Source organism: Bidens hawaiensis, unplaced genomic scaffold (assembly GCF_021521415.1).
Source record: "Bidens hawaiensis isolate Kalapana, Puna unplaced genomic scaffold, B.hawaiensis_p1.1 tig00017353_1, whole genome shotgun sequence".
NCBI lineage: Eukaryota > Viridiplantae > Streptophyta > Magnoliopsida > Asterales > Asteraceae > Bidens > Bidens hawaiensis.
This window is the reverse complement of record NW_027492628.1, coordinates 247973-256457: the sequence shown is the minus strand read 5'-3', so window position 1 is coordinate 256457 and position 8485 is coordinate 247973. Positions and strand designations below refer to the sequence as shown.

The 8485-nt window shown below is 33.9% G+C and overlaps 1 pseudogene across 1 annotated transcript; it reads right to left on the bottom strand.

Annotated features, from left to right (window-relative positions):
• LOC143553694 (30 kDa ribonucleoprotein, chloroplastic-like) lies at positions 1-2390 on the bottom strand (annotated as a pseudogene). Its single transcript, XR_013138876.1, has 4 exons — positions 2035-2390; positions 847-948; positions 430-752; positions 1-355 (listed from the first exon to the last, which is right to left on the bottom strand). The product of XR_013138876.1 is annotated as a 30 kDa ribonucleoprotein, chloroplastic-like (transcript).
• Positions 2391-8485: the final 6095 nt, after the last annotated feature.

Here is an 8485-nt window from a genome sequence, read left to right as displayed (position 1 = left end):
GCACCCCCATAGACTGAAACGTCTAAACAGGCTGAATGATGTGGCAAACGGCAGACACGTTTTGTCCTTACTGTCAAACCCAAATTCCATCATCTAGAGCCGAAACAAACTCAACTCTTTTTTTCTTAGCTACACGAATAACGGCTTATTAAATAAAAAATCTATCAAATTTTGCTCAAAACCATTATCTTTTTTATATTTTTGCTTCCACTCTATATCAATTCAAACAAAAATCAAAACCCTTGCAACATCTACCCTAGCTTGCAGCCTGCGAAATCAAGCTAAAAATTGTTTAAAACTGAGGCCTCTGTCTAGCTTCCGCAAGACTAACTCGGATACTTCTACCGTCAACATTCTGCACAACATATCACAACAACATTCAACAAAACCAAACATATCAAACAAACAAACATGAAACTTAATACTTACAAGTCCATCCAATGAATCAATAGCATTATTAACCTCCTCCATCGAACCATACGTCACGAACCCAAACCCTTTTGACCGACCACTATCCCGGTCATAAACCACCCTCGCTTCCATAACATTCCCTTGATCTTGAAACAATGTTTCAAGAGCCAAATTGTCCACGCTCCATGCAAGGTTCCCGACATAAACCTTATTCGTGCTGTCGAAACCTTTCCCTCCACCACCATAACCGCCACGACCACCATCTCTTTGCCCTCTCGAGAAAGACTGATTTTTGCTCGGAGGTGCCCTGAGTTCACTCTCAGCTGCCTCCCGTCGAGCTCCTGCAATTCCATTCCATTTACGTATATTATATAAATTTTAATATTATATAGTGCTAGGATAAATGAAAATGTGATTTGAGTCTTGTTTACTTACATAGCCATTGAACTGTCGGGTAGCAGCCTCGACTTCTTTAACTGACGACATAGTCACAAACCCGAAGCCCCTGCTTCTTCCGCTACCTTTGTCATAAACAACCTGCAACAATGACAATATTATATTTTCTATGCATTAAATAACTGAAAACAAGAGATCTTATTATCATAATTAAGGGTGTAAACAAGCCAAGCCGCTTGCGAGCTACTCGAAATTGGCTCGCAAAAAGCCTGCACCGATTCGAGCTTAAAAGAGATTGAGCCTAAAAATAAGCTTGTCTAATAAACGAGGTCAACCCTAAACGAGCCTACTATTTATGTAACGTTTACTTAATATATATTTATTTAATAAATATCATTATACAAAAATTTTGTGACAGAAATGCTATATATAATATATTATGTTATATAAAAAATTATAACTAATTTTTAATGAGAGGTTTCAGAAATCTCAACCCATTTTTACCCAGTTCAAAAACCCCTCATTAAAAAATTTTAAAAATATAATTAAAAAATCACAACTCGAAATATAAATTAAAAACTAAAAAAGTAAAAGTACTAAAAAGTTTCCACCGTTTTTCTTGTTCCATAAAAAAAATTCTTGTTCCATAAAAAAAACTCGAGAAATGTCAACCTGTTTTGACCCGTTTCAATCATTTTCTTTTTTTAGTTTGACCCATTCTGACCCATCGTATACATTTTATTACAACCCATTCAACCAAGTGGGTCACATTTGCCACCCCTACTAATAAGTATAAATAGTTATAAATATATAAAAAAATAATTAATAAATAATAAACGAGTCGAGCCCGAGCTTGAAAAACTGCTCAAGAGCCGAGCTTGAGCTTTAGAATTAGAGCTCAAAACGAGCCGAGCTTGAGCTTGAGCTCTCTAAGTTAAACGAGCCTAGTCAAGCTCTAGCTCGGCTCGTTTAGGCATGTTCATACCATAGATAAAATAAGGAACAACCTATAATAAATGATATATTAAATAAAACTAAATCGATTTTAACAATAACATTCACAAAGTAAACAGAGATTATACAATGAACCATAAAGTCATTCAAAAGAACATAAAGAATTAGTTTAATAATAATAATAATAATAATAATAATAATAATAATAATAATAATAATAATAATAATAATAATAATAATAAGAGTGAAGTGAAATTGTATTTGTATTTGTACCTCAACCATCTCAACATTCCCAGCACGTTGAAACAGTCCAGCAAGAGCCGCACTGTCAACATTCCACGGCAAGTTTCCGACATATAGTTTAAGGTCAGCTGAATAACTAGGTCTCTGTTCTTCATCTTCATCCTCGTCCAGGTCGAAAGATGACGTGGCAAGGGATAGATGTCGGACGACAGTACTAGAGGATGCAGGAGTGGGTTTGGATAATAAGATTTTAGGAAGAACAAGAGGTGGTCTAATTGATGAAGGCAAGATAACAAGTGAAGGTGACTTAGATACAGTAGTTGTCTTGTTGTAAGGGAGTTTAAAGAGAGAAGATGATGAAAGCAAGCTGTAGATGAACAAGACATGTTTATGTAGATGAACAAGGTTGGCTGTTAACTTTAAGATGGGGGGTTTATGCTTTATATTTTGGTCATGTTTGTATGGGTCGACCCGACCCGTAAAGATCTTATCTATCCTCTCAATAATAGATGTAAAGATATTTTGTGATTTTTCTCTATTAGGATAAGGTGATGGTTATCTGAATCTGATTAACCAACAATTCAGTTATGGTTATGGTTATGATTAATGCGTCATCGTGAACTGACTTTAATTGAAAACCAACTAAACCTTATATGTTTGTGTTTTTTAAAGTTTTATACCTTTATTTCTATATTTTATTTATTCATTTCTAGCTTCAAACATTTAAATTTTTGTTGTTGTTTATAACATGGCTTAGAACACCATAACCAAATTTGAAACTTCATAATTGAACTTAGAACACCAAAACTTTATCATTTTCAACTAGAACGCCACCGGGGGGGGGGGGGGGATACGTTGGACAATAGATTGGCTTTCATGGGTTGACAGAGCACAATCCCTAGAACCCAAAAGAGTGAAAACAAAATGGTTATAGTAAAACCGTGTATACGGTGGTATAATCTTGTTCGGTCTCTCAAACTTGTCACGTGTTACGGATAGTTGAACTATCTTTTCTTACACTCTCTTAAGTCTTACCTATATACTCACTTTCTCTCCTTTAAAGTTTTAGCTTTGAATGTTGTTCAATTCATGTTTGTTGTCTAAAATCATTTCCAAGACCATCGCTATTTCTTCCGCTAGTTATAGATTCATTCAAATCTCTTTCTTCTTCAAATACCACTCCTCTTAAATCATTCTTATTATTCGCATCATCTACAAATTCATGACATTTTTCTCAAAGCCTCAAATTATCATCTTTGCACTTAGTCATTTTACTCATTTTTAATAATAATTTAATCTTGGAGAGCCAATTGTATCCATCAACTCATCTTCAACATGTCTTCTTTTATTAGTCTCTTCAAGTGAGTTTCTAAACAATACATTATTATGTCACATTGGAATGTTTTTAGGCTCCTCGGGCTTAGGATTTTTTAACGGTCATCCCCATTGAAGGATTGGGTTAACATATGTTGGGTTTGGAGTATCGGATTATCCTTAAGTACCGGTTAATGATCCCTATGTTCCCGACTAATGAGCCTTGCCCAATTTATCGCAAGGTCTGTTTGGATTCTTTTGGAGCTCATGCGGTGCATTGCAAAGAATTGTCTGGCTTTAACTATATACATGATTTGGTTAGGGATGTTCTGTGTGATATTCTTAAACGGGCAGGAATTTCTACTAAAATGGAAGTCCTTGTTAACTTTCTCACGGATCCTCTTAAAGGGAGGTCTACTTAACGACCAGCTGATATTCTTATGTTCGGGTGGGCGAGGGGACCGTGGGTTTGTTTTGGGTCAGGCTGCGTTGAAAGCTGAATCGGGCAAAGTTGTTAAACACGAGAAAGCTTGTTTTAGAGAATCAGCATGTCTTTCTTTCATTTGCTTTTGATACATTTGGTTTTCTAGCCTCAGAGGCTGTGAATTTTTTTAGTAGGGTTCAGCGTGTCATGCACGGAACCTCTTCAGCTCCTAGGTCTTAAAGCTTCGTTTTTGTTAGGATTGGTTTTGATATTCAAAAGGGGGTTGCGGCGCAGCTTGTTGCCTGTTTGCCTGTCACTTTATTGTAATCGCTTTGTAGTAGCTGAATGATATAGATCCAAGAAACTATCGTATTTTATATGCAAAAATAAAAATAAAAAATTGGAACTTAATATTATCTAGAAAAATCAAAATAATATTCTATTAAAAACCTTAATTGAATCATAAATTAAATATTCATGGACTTGGAGCCATACGGGCCATTCCATACACAATTAACCATCACCCTGAACAAACCATATGTATGTGTTCAAAAGTTTATTAGTACCAAGGCTAATTGTGCCCTCAAAATCAAAAACTGTCGACAGGCGGATAGATGTATCGTAAACTTCTAAGCCCAACATTTATATTAATCGAACCCACTTTCTTATAAATCTCCAGCCCACTAATCTTTGTAATTACACCCCCATCGTTTTCTCATGAAGTTTTAAGTCAATGAAGTTTTAAGAGTTGATCATTAATACCTCCTTCGACTTTAATTCCAATTTATTATATATTGTGGTTTAACTAAAATTGTTAAAATGAAAAATATATTGTTGGAAATCGAAGTCATTACCTTGTTTTTGTTATAAACCAGATATACAATACCCCACATAACTATATTTGACAGTTACTATATGTTTTACATGTATATATATATATACACGTTTATGTATAGTCACATAGTGTGAATACTTGATCATATATACTATTCTACACAAATTCTCTCTGGATTCTCTGTTTCATTTTACGTTATCAGCACGGAAATTGCTCTCTACATGAACTCATCTGTCTATTCATCACATCCGGGTACACATAATCATCTTCATAATGTGTTGCACATGTTTCTACATTAATATTGTTTACAACCATATAACTTTATGCCCAGCAAGATGAATTTGTATGCTATGTGCAACAATCGGTTATTAAAAACAAACTCATCATTTAAAATTATGATTACATGCATATATATGAATCCCATATGATATAATATAGTTAATTAACATGGGGCATGATTGTATGAAAGCATAACCGAATCATCTGTTAAAACAAAAGATGATGGCTATACATGATTAGAAATATATTAAGAGACATCTAGAAATTAGAATTACATGCTTTTTTAAAACAGAATCAACGAATCATTCATTGTTACAGTTTTAATTATATGTAACAGAAAAGAAACTCAATGGTTCATTGTTCTGTTTTCCTTTTGTTCATTTAAAAAGATTTTATATTAGAAATGAGATTTGATAAGAAAGTTTTCAATAAGCATCAAAGATATTTTATATAATTTACTATAAAACGATTACAATAAAGTGGCAGGCAAACGGACAACAAGCTGCGCCGCAACCCCCTCAAATGAACAAGTTAATTAAAAAAAAAGCCTTGATGATTTATGATGTAACAATCACATATGTGCATGTCTGGCTTTTGTCAATACTACTACGGAGGAAACTTTGGGTCACGGTTACGAACGGATAAGCCGGCGGTTGTTAGGAATGAAAACCATAAAATAGTAACCTACATAAAATTAAATACTCATGCAAATCTAAATAAGATTTGAATAGTTATACTAAACAAATGCTTTTTTTTAGTTTCTACAATTTCATATAATACCTTCTTGGTTATATATAAGCAGATTACAGAGCCTATGGTTATTACAAATCAAACTCGGAAGTTTTTTTAAGATATATATTTTATACACAAAAACTCCTTTTAAATGAAGCTTTTGTCATTATAACAAACGTGAAAGTTTTCCAAACATGGGTTTGTGGTACTCGACATCTCATTACATAAATACATCAAAGATACTTTTGATCACAAGAAGTTGGTCATCCTTCAAAAGTTCCTACTTAAATATCACACAAGCTGATCAAGTGGTGCTAGTAATTTCTTGAAGAGAATGTGTGTGTATTTTAGGAACATAACTTTGATCAATGGGTTTTATTTTAGTAACAGATTTTGTTGTACAATTGCGTACCTGGGGAATGAATTCGATCAATGATGCAAACCTGTAATCATGATTTCAACATTACTTTCTTGAACAATTGTCTGGATTAATCTCTGAATCGTGAATCACTTTCAGATAAACCTATTTGCGGGTTACACGCAATGATTTATCGGATAAGACATAGATTATAATAGTTGGAATTGGATTTTGATGATTCTATATGATGATGAAGAACCAGAGAGAAGTAACCGTCTCTCTGTTCTATCTATTCGATCAATATAATATGTTATTCTCCAGAGAATGAAATCATCGACATATATAAATCAATTCCATATCTCATATGAGCCCAAATGATTAATCATAAGCCCACTTATCATTATACTTAAGCCCAAGTATAAAACCAAATAACAAAGCCCAAATAACATTATTGTTAAACAAGTCCGCACTCCCGCGTTACCTAACTCGTTTAATTTCTTAACATTATTTCCTCCATCGACAAGTTAATCCATTAACACTAAAATAACCAACAGATTTTTTTTTGCATATACATATTTTCATCTTGCATGGATATATATCTATACTATTGTAAACATTAATAACATGATAGCATATGCAACAAACCGTGAAGATGATTACGTGTACCCGGATACGATGAACAATTTGATGAATTTGTATAGAGAGCAATTCATGCTAATAACGTAAAATAAACCATAGAATCCAGCGAGAATTTGTGTAGAATATTATTCATCATCAATCCCAAATGTTTAGTACATCAAAATATATATACAAGAATATAACCGTCACATATAGTTATGTAGGGTATTGTATATCTGGTTTATAACAATACCCATGTTAAATATAAATAAAGTAAATAAAACTGGGTTTCTAGATGATGGAACAGTGAATCGAAGTTGTCGGTCTATAATATTTAAGTATTAATTTAATTTATTTAATAATTAACAAGAGTTAATATTACTAAAAACATAACAAAAAGAAAATAATATGCAAAACAGGGGATGGCCGGGTTCGAACCCGTGACCTCCCTGTTTCCACACACATAGCACAACCAGTGGACCAAGCCATCATGATTCTTAGAAACTAGTAAATTGCCCAGCGCGTTGCGCCGGGACTGGTTAGACATGATTATATACCCGTCACGTTACTCTAAATCCTAAGACACAAGCGTTAAAACAAATAAAAAATTTAAAACTATGTTTAGTTGGTCGTTAAAACCCGAACGTTGGTAAACCTGAGCATTGTCGATGCCTGGCGGTGAGCCGACAAGAATTTGATCGGTTTCAGTTACACCATGTTGGTAACCTAAGCATTAAACCTCAAAAAAATAAATTCATCAAATTAACATATAAAAAAAATAAAATATCTAAAATGACGTTTATTCGGTCGATAAAACTTGGGCGTTAGTAAAACTCGAACGTTGTCGGTCCCGGCTTTACGACGGTGAGTCGACTTCAATTCGGTCGGTCTTAGGTACGTTCTTCATGGTTCCTGAACTAAAACATAAATGTCCGTAAAATCCAGTCGTTGGTAACCACGCGCGTTGTATGTTCTAAACATTGTAGTGCTGAGTTGATATGAACAACCGGTTAATCATCAAACGTAAAACAAAAATAAAACGTATGTATAATACTTGGCCAATCGATCAGACGCCACCAAATGGACCAATAATTGTCCAGCGCCGTCAAACTCCTATTTTATTATATATAATAATAATTGGTTTCGAAAAATACTTAAGCACTCACACTAATGAACACATGATCACATGAATTCAAATCATGAAATTGAATCCATGTTCGATCAAGCTTTGTTAGGGCTAATGATCCTTGTTCAACCGCGATCACAACCATACCTTTTGATTATCGTATATCGAACGAATTGATAATTGTCACACCCTCACTTTAGGGCCTAGGCGTGTGACCACAAGTTTGCACCACTTTTGTAAATTCATCAGAGTTGCGGTTTATAGCGGAAGTCTTTAAAATATTATTATATTTGAAAACTTATTAAAATCTCGGGTTTAAATACCCGCTTGATATTTCAAATACATTTCTTTATAAAACATAACTATTTTATAAATAATCAAATAAAATATCTGAGCCATCAGATAGCATCTAATGACTATAACTCCAATCTTCTATTCATTCTTGCTTGTATGTTCTAACCTTTCTTGTTTCCCTGTAACATGGGTGGGAAAATACGTCAGCACAAAGCTGGTGAATAACGCTGACTCTTAAATCTCTTTTCAATACCTTTGTGAAACCAACAATAATACCTTTGTGACTACTCATTAGGCACCCAACTAAATTGGGATCAAATTACCCTAAGTATCATGTACAATTAATTATATACATAATATCATTTCTCTGAACAGTCCCTTAGACCTTCAAAGGCATGTTGATAATATGCATGGCCTTGGGGAACTACGAGTCACCATGTATGTTTGGATCCAGACACATGTATACTCTTAATCAGAGTGTCCGTTTCTTATTATTGTAAC